Source organism: Notothenia rossii, assembly GCF_949606895.1.
Source record: "Notothenia rossii genome assembly, chromosome: 6".
Lineage (NCBI taxonomy): Eukaryota > Metazoa > Chordata > Actinopteri > Perciformes > Nototheniidae > Notothenia > Notothenia rossii.
The window spans coordinates 50,578,423-50,595,000 of NC_136909.1; the positions used below are offsets into that span (position 1 = coordinate 50,578,423).

General features: G+C 41.0%; 1 long non-coding RNA gene across 1 annotated transcript; it reads right to left on the reverse strand.

Moving 5' to 3' along the window:
• Positions 1–2,472: 2,472 nt before the first annotated feature.
• On the reverse strand, positions 2,473–5,966 carry LOC307045159. Its single transcript, XR_013809794.1, has 3 exons — positions 5,515–5,966; positions 5,260–5,370; positions 2,473–5,097 (listed from the first exon to the last, which is right to left on the reverse strand). It is a non-coding gene; the product is annotated as an uncharacterized lncRNA (long non-coding RNA).
• Between the last annotated feature and the right edge of the window lie 10,612 nt (positions 5,967–16,578).

Consider the following 16,578-nt stretch of genomic DNA (forward strand, 5'->3'; position numbering starts at 1 on the left):
CTGCAAAATTATTGTGGACTGCACCGAAATCCATGTAGCTGCCCCCCCCCAGTAAGATGAACCAAGCAAAGTTGACACTCAACATACAGCTGTGCTCTTAAGTTTACATTAAGAATTTGTGAAATATTGGTAATAACAGGTTTAAATGATTATTAGTAATTAATTATATAATTGTCTCATTGTAGATGAGCAGACAGGGAGTCAGACAAGAAAAGCAGAATATGCAGCTGCCATTTTCCACATGGAAAAGAGAAAGGGCCAAGTGTATTTGAGTGGACAAAAGAGAAATCCCAAATACGAAAAATAAAATTATACAATTTACAGATATGTATACAAATATATATATCCTATATACACCATGTATAATGATGGTGTATGATGTAGAAGGAAGTGTGGTAGATAACAAGTAAATATAGAGTTACATACAGATCTATGTTACAGCAAAAGATGGAATAACTAAGAAGCACGCAGCATAATAATAATTACACGCAACAATTCAATAACTGCTCAGCATCTCCACCACAATCCCAATCTGCTGTGTCCTGTTTTCCTTCCCTCTGCATAACACCCCATCACACATACGAAACACAACACAGAGTCCGAGGGTGTTAAGAGTATGTTTATTTAAATGTCCTCCTCTCTACTGGCGAACACATATGCTGGGTGTAGAATTGTTCCAGGAGGAGGAGATTTCCATGCCATGCAGGGTCTTTGGGGATGGGGATGATGATCGCCTTCTTCGTGGTCCACAGTAGCAGAGACTCCGGTCTGTGATGTGCAGCTGTTATATAATATACAATACATTTTTGAAAAACATTTGATCAACAAAAAAGGATTTGGTCAGGATCTAGAGTCAGTGTGTAGTTTATTAATTAATCAATGCTCTCTAGATTATGAAAACACATACCAGTGTACCAGAGGGAGTCACAAACAGCTGTGCCTAGATAACCAAACAAATTGACAACAGGGATGCAAACTCATCAGGTATGAAAAAGGTGACAAGGATCCGGCCCCACAGAATATCGGCTTTAAAATGAGGAATAACAGAGGATTTTAGCAGTCAGAACAACTAAAGCAGCAGTGTTAATAATAACAGAAACGCCATAGAGTCACATCTAATAGAAATATATAAAAGCATTTATTTTAATTGTGTAGCAGTCAGTTTATAATTTTGCCAGCACTGTTGAGCATTTTGAAAATGTATTTTCATGCCTCTGTGCAAGGCTTAGTCTTTCTATCTTTATAGCCACTGGTGTAAAGTAACTAAGTTCATAAACTCAACAAGTACTATAATTGGGCACAATTTTGAGATACTTCTACTTTACTTAAGTATTTCAATGTTTTGCTACTTTGTACTTCTACTCCACTACAGTTCAGAGGTACATGCTGTACTTTTACTCCACTCCATGTATTTAATCCCTTTAGTTACTTTACAGATGTGGATGAATGATGTGAAATATAATCAAGTGTTAAATAAGACTTTAGTTCCACCTGGAGTAAATCCAAAAGCTACCCTGCAGTATAAAAAGTCATTCAAACTAGCTGCACCTTTACCAGCCTTGATAACACTTTAATGATCAATCATTATAAAACATATCATATATTATTCTGATATGGACCAATCTGCAAAATGACTACTTTTACTGTCGCTACTTTCACTATATTTTGATAATAATACTTTTCTACTTTTACTTGACGAACATTTGGAATGCAGGACTTTTACTGTAACAGAGTATTCCTACACTCTGGTACTTCTACTTTTACTCAAGTACAAGATCTGAGTACTTCTACTTTTACTCAAGTAGCCTACACGATCTGAGTAGGCTACTTCTACTTTTACTCAAGTACAAGAACTGAGTAATTCTACTTTTAATCAAGTACAAGATATATACTTATACAACCTCTGTTTATAGCCTATGAAAAAAACGATTAGAAAACGAAGGCTAAAGCTAACGTTAGCAGATAGTGACAATGTATGCTAGTTAGCTAGCTCAACGATAATATTGCGACGGGGAAAAAAAACTTTTCAGTGCACATCACGCTCTGCCGCTCCGACAGGGAGCTCTACTCTGAACACCTGAACGGCCCGTTCTAACAGCTGTTCACCAGCGGTCCAGTCTGTGCCACAGTGACTCCGGACGCACAGTTAATATTAACGAACAAAAGTAATGTAGCTGCTGAAGCTAGACCATCATCGCCGAGCAGCAGAGGCTTATTATACATCATGAGCAGAGCCGACAGGCAGGAAGACTCGAGCACACAGCTCACGCTTCATTATAATATATGAAAAAAGCTTGCGGCCGCACATTAATCCAGGTCCCAGACCCCCTCCCATACCCCAAAATATCTTTATTGCAGATCTACATGAATCACACAAACGACCTATTTTGGATTCAAAACGGAAAATTTCGCCGAAAGGTGACAAGTTTGCATCCCTGGACAAGATAACCAAAATCCTTGAATCTACACACAGCAAATGAAGTCAAATGACACAACGAGATGTAAAAAGGAGATCACACATAGTCGATATAAAATTGGCCGCTTCAATCTGAAGAGCAACTAAAACAAAACACGGGAGTGTATCTTGTTCTTGTGAACACTAATGTTATCCACAGCATACACAGACACCACAAAGTTCTTAAGGAGAAAACTAGTTGCTAAAACAAAACACGTTAGTGTACCTTGTTAGCTAGCTGACATTAACCTTAAAGGCCCAGTGAAGTGCATGTTTTTGCACCAAAATGAAATGGCAGTTTCATTCCTTACATATCATTGTGCCTGTTCATGGCTAAAATATTTTTTAATAATTCATAATTAATGAATTAATGAATTATTAATTTTGCCGTCTGAGCCTAACGGAAGTTGCAGACGATAGTGGCTGTGACGTCACAAGATGTACCCAGTTGCGATTGTAAACATGGCGGAGACTGGAAAGTGATACTAGTGTGAGAGAAATGATTGATTTGGACAGCTTTTCGGATAGGATAGATGAGGAAAGTGATCAATCTGGTGCACTTTGAGGGCAACATTAAGAGATTTATGGATACAGCTCTCAACACTCATATGAAACATATATTTCAATAATCAAAAAACATTGGAAGGATTTCTTAACCTATTTTATACAAATAATATTACATAGATGGAAATATTTGTTTACATAGATGACCAAACCCACTGAGATAACTTAGGCTACAGTTTACCTCCCTGAGCTGACGTTATCTCTCTCAGTCCCACAGGAGAGCACTCTCCCTCTCCTTATTGTTGAAACAGCTAATCTCCGTTAGCTCCGAGCTAGCACCAGATGCTAACAACAACCCTGTAACTCTGTCAGTCTCTCTTTCTCTCTCTCTCGAATCGACCACTGGCCTTTATTTATCATGATCAATCAAATAATCTACGAAACAATGACACCAGCCAGGCTCACCTTCATCTTTTGGGAACAGAAACATCGCCACTTCGGCAGACTTGACATTACTACAGCCAGCGGCAATGCATCGTTTCCCCTGTGTTTTTCATCCCTCTTTCTTCACTGACCTCCATTGTCAGGTTTTCTCGATTGGCAATCACTTCCAGTCGACTCCGACACACTTTCCAGGAAAATACTAGCTCAAAAACGTTGAGAAATTTGACTTTGAAAAAGAGAAAAAACGAACGGTGGTGAATGTAAACAGTGCGGCGGCGTCCATCTCGTGACGTCACGCAGTAGATCGCAAGCCACGCCCACGAAGGCGAAGGTCGACTGCAGATTTCCCCGGAAAATTCAAAACTCGTCAAATTTGTTGCTATTCCAACATTTTTTGATATGGGTTCCAATGGACAATTTTGGTCATTACTATATGTATTAGCATAACAGATCATGCACAGGTGCACACTTCACAGGGCCTTTAAACATTGTACTCATATTACTCACTGAAACCTTGTAAAGCCGGTCCCGCATGCTGGCTCTTACAGAACCGCTCCCTTTCGTGTATGTACAGCTCTCAACATGCCCAGACTTGTAGTGATTTTCACCTCGTTTTATACTTTTTCGCCTCATTCTGAAAGAAACAGGTGAAATTTACTAACGTGTCAGCCATCTTTGTGATGGTGACGCGTATTGTGCGAGACCAGAGACCTGTAGTTCACTGAGCGGTTTCACACAAAAAAAATTGTAACTTCACTGTTTTACGACACATTTTTATTTTTTTGACTTGTAAAATGTTCTTTTAATTTGACAAACATCGTATGTGTCATTCGTGGAATAATTCAAACGGGATCGAAAGATGACTTTTCTCTCTCCATTGACGTCAATGTATAATTTTCCGCTTCCGGGGTCCCATGGGTCGGAAGTAGATGGGCGTGACTTCGCCTCTCTATGTTGGAGCCATAGACTGTCTATTGGTTGGAGCATAAGAGAAAATCGACGGTGAGCATCAACCTCCAAAACCCTTTCGAGGGCTACAAGAAACAAAGTGAGTAGCCTACAAGATTGAAGCTGGTCAGATCACGAACGAGTAAATGAAATGAAAATAGAATGAAGCGGAGAAGTGTGTGTATGTGTGTGTGTGTGTGTGTGTGTGTGTGTGTGGGGGGGGGGATGTGTGTGTGTGTGTGTGTGTGTGTGTGTGTGTGTGTGTGTGTGTGTGTGTGTGTGTGAGAGAGATTAAAATAGCCCAATTGCTTTTAAAATAAATAAACATTGAATGTGTTTAATTGAATAGTAAAGGGGTTTAACGTTAGTGGCAGGTTGTGTGTGAGAGAGAATAAATAAAACAGCCCAATATTTAAAAAAATTGTTCTTCTTTTTTTCCGCATATTTAGCATATTTCGCAACTTCCCGCATATTTAGGAACTTCCCGCAATTTCACCGCATAAAATCATATAAAAACCCCGCATTTTTAATCGCATAATCAAGGATTTTAGCCCGCATAATCAAGCATTTTAGCCCGCATAATCAAGGATTTTTGCCCGCGTTTTTCTGGAGGGTCTAAATAGTGTATCTAGGATCAAGCAAGGCCACAAACTCCTTGAAGCCACAGTCATCCACGATGGAAAAAGGCTGCGAGTCTTTCACCACCATATTCACAAGAGCCCCATCCAACTCTCGCTTCCGGTCCACTAAGACAAAGAAATAAAGACATAAAGAATAAAAACAAAACCAAAAAAAGCAAAAAAGGATTTATGTGAAATTCTACTCAAAGGAAGCAGACTTATGAGTCATGGAATACAGTCATAGCATATTGTGTTAGTGTTACTAGTTAATAATAATATAATGCATACCATGTATGTTCCCCTGGTTCACAGCAGCTCCATGTTTGGCAGTGAAGTGCCTAATCATGGAGGAAGTATTCCCATGATACTTCAGTTCAGTTGAAGACACCAAGCACTGGCCTGTAGAGAAAGGCAGTTGGAAATAAAAATACAATTTCAGTCTATAGAGCTATAGCCTAATGGCTACATTGATCATATACATAATTTTACTTGAATGCTACTTAATATAGATTTGAGATAAACCATAGCTATAATACTGCCTACCTTATCATGTGCAATCAGATTGAAGTGATCCCACATCTCAGAACTACCTCTCTTCCTGGCTGGCTCCATAATGATCCAAACGCAATACTAACAACTCAACAGCAACAAGGCAAACTACGACGACAATGACAATCCCACAAATTGCCAAATTGTGCATTTTTTTTGAGCGGTTATAAAGTGTCACTGACTAAGTAACGCTCAAATTCAAACAGTTTCAACCAGTCAGAATCGAGACGATTCAGTGCATTGAATCACCTGATTGGACGGCGAACCAGGGAGTTGATTCATTCAGGAAATGCACAGTTACGGTCAACGTCTTGCTAGTGCGTTGCATGATGGTTGGTCATTTTGTCCGACTTGCTCTGGAGGCTCGCCTAGATGAGACGTTGAAATCTCGCGGGACAAAGACGCCCGCAGCCTTGAGAGCGAGGCTCGGCGCGGCGGCGCAGTTCCTCTCCACGGGCTGCGGAAGCGAAATGCTTGATGGGAAACGACTCACTGGTATCTCGAGCTGAGCGCTCATTGGTGGTTTTTACCACGTGCTGGTGATGAAACTCTCCAATTGGCTCGGCAAAAGTTTGTTGTTGTTTTGTGTCAGTTTTACGTCGCCCCCTCCATTAAAATTTTTCATCATTGTTCCACAATGTTTATCATCATGAAATTAATATCCATATATTTTATACTATACTTGCACTGCTTACCGTTTTCATACTTTATATATCTTAGCATATTCATACAGACTGTTCATACTGCTCACAGGCTGCTGTGTATATCTAGTGTATTCATACCCCTCACTGTTTATTCATCATTCAATTAATTTGATATTTTATTCTGTAGATTGTGTACATTACTTTTCACTTTACTGCTTGTTGCACTCCTGGTTGGAAGCTAAACTGCATTTCGTTGTCTCAGTACCTGTAATCTGTGCAATAACAATAAAGTTGAATCTAATCTTGAGCAGGAACAAATGTATTTACTAAGTACATATATGACATTAACGATTAAACACATGTGTGCATTCTTTATAAATGCAAACCGAGTCAAGCCGACTCCGGAGGTGGCGGTATGCACCTTAAAGTTGTTTGCAATCCGCCAAAAAACCGAGAGATGAAGAAGAAGAAGAAGAAGAAGAAGAAGAAGAAGAAGAAGAAGAAGAAGCCGACTCGGAACTGTCCGACTTCAGGCGAGCTTTTTGATACCTCCCCCCGCTGCGATCGGCTATTCTCGTCTACTTTCGAGGCGAGCCGCAACGCGTCTCAAATAAGCCCAACTGCTTCTGGACAACCCTGTCTCCTAAAAATTACGTTCCCACAGAACCAAGGGCGCCGGAAGCAGGGGGGCCAGGGGGCCATTGGCCCCCCCACTTTTCAGCCCTGCCCCACATTTTCGCAGCAGCAGATGCCGCGGAAAACTGTACAAATCCCGTTTCAATAATTCCCCTCTACTCTAAAGTCGCATCTAAAACGCGATCTGATCTAGCTGTGTACATTTTGTTATTTTTGATTGTTATATTCAGTCTCACTAGCTTCAGGCATGTTTGAAGCTTGTAAAGGGAAGATGACAGCTCTCACTCGCCACTCTGCTGTTCCTCAGCGCCGCTCCCCCTCCCTCCCGCTGAAATTATGAATGTAAGGTGTATAGTAATCATAGATAACACGGCAGGGTCCGTTACAGTTTGTTTTTATCTGATTTCAAATAAGTAAAGTCTTGGCTTTCAGTACATTAAACTTGTTTCGGCAAATTCAGATGATAAATAGGCCTACAACTTTGAAGCTTGTAACGGAATAATTACAAGCGGAGAACGGAGTAATTTAACGTCACTGCAGGCATAACAACAGCCGGTGTTTCTCGTGAGTCTTTTCCCCGGGAAACAAACACAATACACACAAACGCAAAAATACACAAACACACACGTATATACACGCGGCGCGGAACACTGTACAAATCCCGTTTCAATAATTCCCCTCTACTCTAAAGTCGCATCTAAAACGCGATCTGATCTAGCTGTGTATATTTTGTTATTTTGTATTGTTATATATATTCAATCTCATTAGCTACACGCGTTTTTTAAGCTTGTAAAGGGAAGACCACAGCTAGCCTCTCACTGGCCACTCTGCTCTTCCGCAGCGCCGCTCCCCCTCCCTCCCGCTGAAATTATGAATGTAAGGCATAGTAATCATAGATAACACGGCAGGGTCCGTTACAGTTCGTTTTCATCTGATTTCAAATAAACAAAGTCTTGGCTTTCAGAATATTAAACTTGTTTCGGCAAATGCAGATGATAAATACAGGTTTGAAGTTTGTAATGGCATAATTACAAGCGGAGAACTGAGTAATTTAACGTCACAACAGGCATAACAACAGCCGGTGTTTCCCGTGAGTGCAGTAATCCAAACGAAAATATCTTCCCTCCGTTTTGATCATTTGCTCCGCTAATAATCAATCAGATCGATGGATTCCAGAGAAGAGAAACACTTTAAAGGCCTTTTTCTCAAAACGATGACTCTGTAACAGTCATTATATAATGTGACATATTTTGCTTAATATTTGGAGTACAAAAACAATCCTGATCTCATTAGAAAGCTAGGAATCAAAATGTGTCTTCGGGTCAATGCGAACGATTTCGATGGAGCAGGTCACTTTGCATTAGGTAAAATAAAGCAGGCAGACATAACAGGAAGAATATGTACATTTTAACCCAATCAAATAGGACATTGTCACACCATTCAAATGTATCCATGTAAATTACAACCAATAAAAAAGCTTAGATTTGTTTATTTGTTACGTTGTTTACTTTATTTGTTACGTTGTTCTGCTGTGTGTGTCAGCCGTTAACCTAGAGATATAAAGAATATATACACTTGCAAACATGTCAGAAGAACCAGCGCAGAAGAAAACTAAATACGGTCAATCTAAACTTAAATTTAACAACTGGAAGGTCACATCCCTGACTACCACATCTCCGGAGGCTGGACCTTCTTCAAACAGCGAAGCCAGATGAACCCAAAAGCAGCAGCTCTAGTCTGCGGCCGCAGAAACTGTCAAAACCGCCGCCGACCCCACCGCCGCCGTTGTTGAACCGAAATAGGCTGGTTCCAACTGCATGGAGGTTTGCTGTCGGGACATTGAGGCGGTTAAAGCTGTACAGCTAACTATCAGAAAAAAGGAGACCGCTAGTAGATTATTTGGGCAAAGAGAAGGTACTTCAACGCAGAATGGTACAAAAACAGAGTGGTTAATTCTTTGCAAAACCACTAAACGATAGTGATAAATTGCGATGTTAACAACCTCATGATAACCTCATTTTTTTTTTTACTTAGGATCATACCTGTGTTTAGTCTAGAAAAAGGTGAATGTGTGCATTTTATTATAAAATTGTGTATATTTACAGACTGTTGCAAACACTAAGAAGCTTATAAACATCAGGTTTAAAACTAAGAGCTTTACAAAAAAGTAACACAATTAAAGATGTTTGGAGTTTTATTTGAGTTATTCATTTACATTTTTTGTCAAAGAGATGCTGATTTGAAACCGTTGTAGCCGTTACGGCATTTCCTGTTTCTGCCGGAGAGAGGGGAGTTTGTCCCAAAGCTTGCCGCTGTATTTACTCCCTCCATCTGACAGGAGGGAGCCTCATGTGTCACTCCACGGAGTTCACTCCGTCACGGAGGGGGAGTGTCTAGGGCGTAGTTTGGGATTGGGCCATACACACGCACTTTTTTTGGCCCCCCCAATTCTAAAATGAATCCGGCGCGCCTGCACAGAACTAAACTGCATTCTGAATTACGTTTAGCTAGAAACGTATTGTAGCGTTCACAGATGGAGTCGGAAACCGGCTGCAAGTTATTTGGCTTTAGTAACTCTTATTAGCTTAGAGGAATACAGGTACAGGTACAGGTACAGGTACAGGTACAGCTTGGGGTTTCCACCTTACACACTCTAAGACTCTAACTCCCACACGTACCCATATATATAACAGTGTCTACGTCACAACTTCCCCACCCTCCCCCGTCTGCTCCCCCAACCACAGGACCGCACCTAGACCAGCATCACTGTGCAGCTCTGTGATTGGCAGAGAGACGGGGGATGCCTGGGTGACACCCTCAGCATCCTATCAGGGTTGCTACACTACCTACGCTACTACTAGCTCTTTGGACTGCGTCTCCCTCTTGGCACCCTCCTCCACCAGGCTCCTTTCTCTCTCTTTGCCCTCTTGGAGGCACTTCTCCAGAGAGGCCACAAGGCTCTCCTTCTCTTTACTCTCCTGGAGATCTCGCTCAAGAGAGGCCAGCTCCGCTTTGAGTCTAGCCTCCTGTTGCTGCCACAGTTCCCTCTATGCCTTGACAGCTGCTTCCATCTCCCTCATTTTCTCCTCTAATAAAACTGGAACACTTTCAGTCACCTTGGTAACCCATACAGGCTTCTCCTCCTCTCTGCAGCTCCTCACAGCCGGTGGTACCGGCCCTCCGCTGCTCCTCGCTGCCACACTCCACACAATCTCTCTCTCCACAGCCATCTCCAAGGCCGCCTGCAAGGACTGTGGATGCTGCAGCTGTACCCCAACCCTCAAGTCAGCAGGGAGGAGAGCCCTGACTAATTGATCCCGTGTCAGCTCACTCTGCACTCCGGGTGGCATGTGTGCATATGCCCGCCGCGTCAGGCTCTCCACGTCGTTAGCCAACGCCCGCAGCGTCTCTCCAGACTTCCGACAGCGGTTACTCAATTTGTTCCGGAGCAGCTCTGGCGGAAAACACTGTCCAAACCGCCTCTTCAGAGCCCCCGCTAACGCCTCGTAGCTGTGTCTATCCTCAGGGCTAAGCAGCAGCAGACATGACAGAGCCTCATCCGTGAGGCACAAAGCTAGCTGTAGTGCTTTAGTCTCTACTGACCACCCCCCTGCATGTGCAAGCAGTTCAAATTGGGCATTGAAAGCCTCCCAGTCAGCCTTACTCGAGTACTTGGGTGTCTTCACGGACGCGGCGGCTGCTACCGGTTGATGGGCGCCCCCATTGTTGTTTACATCCCGCTTGGTTTTGGCGCGAAACTCAGCTGAAGATGGCGACATTCCCGCGTCTCTAGCCATCATCACCGCCGACTCCCTCAGGCGCTCTCTCGCCTCCCATGCCTTCACAAACTCCCCACTCATGTCCTTCGACCACCTGCATGCTCCTTCTTCCTCTCCATCCCTACTTTCCTGCTTCACTCCCATCTTGCTGAACTTCTCCATCTCCGCTAGCTTACCTGCTAGCTCCGTGACGCAGTTACGAACACCCGTCCGGATAGACGTCCTCCGTTCGAAAAGTCACTTCTGACACCAATGTAGCATTCACAGATGGAGTCGGAAACCGGCTGCAAGTTATTAGGCTTTAATAACTCTTATTAGCTTAGAGGAATACAGGTACAGGTACAGGTACAGGTACAGGTACAGCTTGGGGTTTCCACCTTCACACACTCTAAGACTCTAACTCCCACACATACCCATATATATAACAGTGTCTACGTCACAACTTCCCCGACCTCCCCGTCTGCTCCCCCAACCACAGGACCGCACCTAGACCAGCATCACTGTGCAGCTCTGTGATTGGCAGAGAGACGGGGGATGCCTGAGTGACACCCTCAGCATCCTATCAGGGTCGCTACAGTATTTTCTCCCACGTTACGTTTCTTATGAACGTATCTTAAATACGTTTATTTTCTACATATCTTTGCCATTTATTGTCTTGCTTATTATAATGATAATAGTCATTTATAAATATCATTTTAGAGCACACATTTGAAATCAGTAGGCGAGGCTGTAATTTCGCCAGCTGTTACTCTCATGAGCGAGGCAGAAAATAATAGTTTTATATGCCAAAAAGCTGCTGTGTCGTTTATTGCACTTCAAACATTAAAACAAATCCAGAGTAACGTGTTTCTGTACTTCCTCTAAGAAGAAAGGACAGTAACAGAAGACCTCTATGGCTTCAGGCTTGATCGCCGTTCAAATGGCATCGATGGGCCCTTTCTCACTTCTCTTATTTTTCGTTTTCTTGCTCCTCGGTCTCGGTCTCACCGGAAGTTGATTTGTCTGCGCCATCTTGAGTAGCGTCCCAATGGCCTTATTTCTGCCGGAGGACGGAGGATCGAGGAGTGATAATAGAGGAGCTATAATCGAGGAACCACCAGACCATCCTTCGATGAAATCCTCAGACACTCGCACCGCCCCCTTACTGTGTATCGCTCACTGATTGGACGATGCAGTGCATGCACTGATCTGATGCTTCTTGACATGAGAGCAGTTTCCCAGCGGAGTGAAGAAAATACATGAACCTCACGGGAGTCACTCCTCAGTTTATACCATGTTTTGTTTCAATTAATGTATCATTTAGTTACAAATATGTGATATATCTGAACAACAAAGTGGTCAAAAATCATTTTCTTCATTTTTTGGAAACATTTTCATGATTGCTTTTTTCGTTTTACATTTTAATTTATTGTCATTTCCATTCAGTCAGTCATTAAGTGCTATTTAAAATGTTAATTTGCTACATATCCAAACAAACAAACAAACAAACAAACAAACAAACAAAGTATGCAATCCAATGAATGTTAATCTAACTGGGTTTTAATAGATAACATATCTATTTTTCTTCTCTCTATTATTTTATTTCTATTGTACACTCTAATCAATATTAATCCAACTTGTTCGTTTATACATTTTAAGAATGGCGTTAATCTTTTTTGAGAATGAGTTCTTATTTTATTTTATTTATTTGGGTCTACAACAGATTATACAAATGTTTGTGTCAGTAAATGTGTGGCAGGGGTGTTTGTGAAAATAACGGGGACCGACAGAGCTGCTGTCAGACGAACAGCTGTGCGGGATCATCACAAACGGACGTCGCTTCACGTGACGCTCCGGGGGAAAGGACGTCCCATTGCTCTGAAGGCCCATTCCCAAACCCCTACACCCTACCCCTCCGTTTGCGCGTTCACGCAGAGGGTCCGCCATATTAAGTGCTGTTCAAAACCAACGAGTGTGGAGCGGTGTGGAGGGGGAGTGGGCTATCAAGCCCTCAAACAGGGTTATGGCTAGAAAGGATCCGTCTAGTGTAAAACTCTCGCGATAGTTTGCAAGTCACGTGGCTGAATGTTTACGTTTGGTAGGCAGCCTTTCAGTTACGATCGTTAACATCAGTGGGCCACAGCAAATAATGGTGAGAAGCTAAACCATCTATTAATTATGTCAATGACAGGGAGTGTGATTGTTGAAATAGGGTGTTAGCGGTCTTGCTGTTCAAAGAAGAATGACAACACTGTAGATCACCAACACTATGGTTTATTTTTTATTCACAGGCAAGTCAACGTTGTCGCAGTAAAAGTCCCAAGATAGCTCCTGGTGCAATACAATGTTCCCTTTCAGTGTTTTACTATTATGTCTGATGTTTCTCTATTAATATTACTGCTGCATTAATGTGTATGTTGCATGTTACTGCTGTAGGTGTGTTTCCGAGCCGCTCCAACGAGAGTTACAACGAGAACGTGACGTCATATTTACACAAGACTGATCCTTTCTAGCCATAACCCTCAAACAGCGAGTCTGCAGCGGTGCTGACTTGAGACCGGTCTCTACCTGACCGGAGTCACGCTGTGTGTGTCCGTCAGGGAACACGCTGTTAACAAGTAGTTCCAGCAAACATCCACTGATAAACTGCGATGTTAACAACCTCATGATAACCTCATATGTTTTTAATTTAGGATCATACCTGTGTTTAGTCTAGAAAAAGGTAAATGTGTGCATATAATTATAAAGTTGTGTATATTTACAGACCGTTGCAAAAACTAAGAAGCTTATAAACATCAGGTTTAAAACTAAAAGAGCTTTACAAACAAAATGAAAGATGTTTCGAGTTTTATTTGAGTTATTGTGTGGTTTGGGATTGGGCCTAAAACTCATTTCCCTGCTTCTCGTGGTTTCCTTGCGTCTCTCCATGCTTCCCTGGTGGGAGGGACTAGTCGCAGCGAAACGACGCAAGTGAGGGACGCAAGGAATCCATTAAACCGAAGTGAGAAGGACCCTTGGTTTCCCCAAAAGTGGGCGGGGCTGTAAAGTGACGTAGCTTTTACTCTCATCTATTATTCAAAACCATTCTATTTATTCTAACGTAAATTACATGCCAGTGTTTTATCTTTTTATTTATTTGTTTTTATTTTAAGTCGTATAATGTCGGACTTTTTTTGCCGTCTGTGAGGAAAAGAAATGTGGCTTAGAGCCTCAAAATACTGAAATCTGTATTTTTTAAAATCTTTTTTTCCTTCTAATTTGTTATTATTTTCGAAATAACACACTGTTATTTACTCAACAATAACACACAGTTATCCTTATTTTTATTTATTCGTTTAATTCAATAATCTTGGGCTTTTTAGCATGCTTTTTAGCTGTAAATAAAGTCACCGGAAACAGACGTAGGCCTATAAGGGACATTTCGAGCGATAGACACCACAAACCACCCACTGAACAGATTACCCAAGATCCTCAGCTTGAAGCTCGTTGATTGGATGTTTTAGCCGCAATGCATGTTGGGATATGATGTTAATGCGATATGATATCTGAAAACATATTAAAAAAATTAAATAATACTTCATTCCGAGTGTTCTTGCTTTTCACTTGGAAGTCATCATAACTGCATTGTAATACACGGTTCGGCTGCATTAAATATTACACATCTGCCGTAGTTCTTTATTTATAGAGCCCTGATGAGAAGACTTCTGGACAAACAGGAGAACTGCCGCCAAAACTGAATATCTGACGTCGATCATAAATATATCAGCAATTAAACAACATCTTGCATTTTCTTTTCACAAAATACGTCTCCTCGCAGTATCAATAGTAATTCGGCTGACTTTTATATTTGATCCAATTGGTAGATAGGTTATATTTACACCATAACGGTGCAAGTGATAGAAAAGGACTTGTAGTTTTTAAAGATATTACTGATTTTCTTTGAATATAAGAATGTAAATACTGAGTTGAGAGAATAGTCAGGGGATTTGGGTGATGGGAGACACATCTATGGAATCACAATTTCAATAGCTTACCATTAAATGACGGATATACCTTTCTGTCTGTGATGTTTTACAAACCAGATATTAATTTGTAGAAGGAAAACATGAGAAATAGTATAGCAATATCCTGTAAAATTATGTAAAAACATGAATAAAACTAGTAAACTACACATCTTCAGATTTTATACATGCATAAGTGTCCCACACTAATAATACAAAGTTATTATTAGTATGCTGTGTGTACCTTGTGTGCACCGCCTAGTGGTTAAAGCATGTTATTGAATTATTTTTGTTGAATAATGTTATTGTTGTTGAATAATGTTATTTGATGAAAAAAATATTAAGAGTACATACTTTCATAGGGGAAAAGTAGAAGGTCAATGATGGAAATATAGAATATAAAAAATCGAGAAGATACTGTACAGTAAGTGATCCCTACAATAATACAGTTTAGTGCAGGATGTACAAAGATATTAATAGGAGGAAGTGCAAAACAGACAAACTAATTAACCTTTATTAACACATTTAAGAATACTTTAGGTTAAGGTCTTCTTTCAAATAAGAAAAAAGCTTATCTACAGATAGATATATTAAGCCTGACTAAGTACTTAACGTCTAATATATTGCTTTCCTGCAATGTTAACTATGTTGAAGCTCTTATTTTAACTGATATTATACACATTAATTATACTCTTATGTATGTTAGTGATCACAACGAAAACAGCCAAGACACATATTGAGCCCAGAGAATGGATGTTATTAAGGGCTGTAAATATAATAAGCCTATTTCTAAAATGGACAACATTGTTAGGAGATTTAAACTATACAGCGGTTCTGCACTGCGGTCACTCAGCCGTCTCTCGAGTTTGCTTTTTCAAATCAGCTGCTCTTCATTATTCCTGCTATATTTGCCGAGTGATACAAATATTTGTTACCACAAGTTCTTAAGGAAACTGACACTGTTAGACTCGGTTGTTTGACTTCTACCAGAAATAAAATGAAGTACTTCTACTGTGTACTTTGTGAATAATCCTCTCGTAGTCCCCTCCATAATGCATGTTTTTCTGCTATCTTTGATGAATGATACAAATATAATTTTACCATTACTTCTTAATGAAATTGATGCTGTTTGACTTTGTATTAGCATACTACTTACAATACATTGAAGTACTTTTACTGTGTATTTTTTGAGAAATACTCTGTCAAAGTCCCCTGCTGAGAACAAAATCAAGCCACTTCTGTTAAGTTTGATGAGGGAATTCTTTTTTGTTGCCATTCGTTCTTCGTGAGATTGATCCTGTTGGACTCAGTACTAGTGAAACTACCCCCACAAGTACTATGAAGTACTTACTGTGTACTTTTCCAACAATCCTCTGTCAATGTCCCCTCCTGAGAACAAGAATGCATGTTTCTCTGCTATTTTGAATAAGCGTTAAAAAACCTTTCTTCATGAGACTGATATTGTTAGACAGAGTATTTTAAGAGGATGGTAGACTGCACACTGACACACTCTGTCACTCTTGTTGGCCTCTTATGATGTTGCTGTCTTTTAATATATGATTATTTCTCAACCGCTAGTTCTTTCCTCGCAGATTCTTCAGTCTCATCAGCCTCATCCTTCCATCAGTCCCAGTCAACGCCTCCAGCACACTTCCAGTGTCTGACTCCATATGATATTGTCCTGATGCTGTAAGGGTGATGCCCCATGATCACACAATGACCCCTCTAAAGTCTGAGTGCCAAGGACCTCATATTATGTCTTTCATTAATGTGACTACAGAACAATAGCCCTCACCTCAGTGATTATGAAATCACTAGAAAGAATTCTGCTCCAATTTCTTATCAGTACAACACAAGACAAACTGGATCCATACCAATTTGCCTATAAACAAGGGTGCGGCACGGAAGATGCTGTGGCCACTCTGGTTCACATCATCACTAAACATTTAGATAAACGCAACACCTATGCAAGAGCCCTCTTCCTAGACTTCTCTTCCGCATTCAACACAATACAAGCAG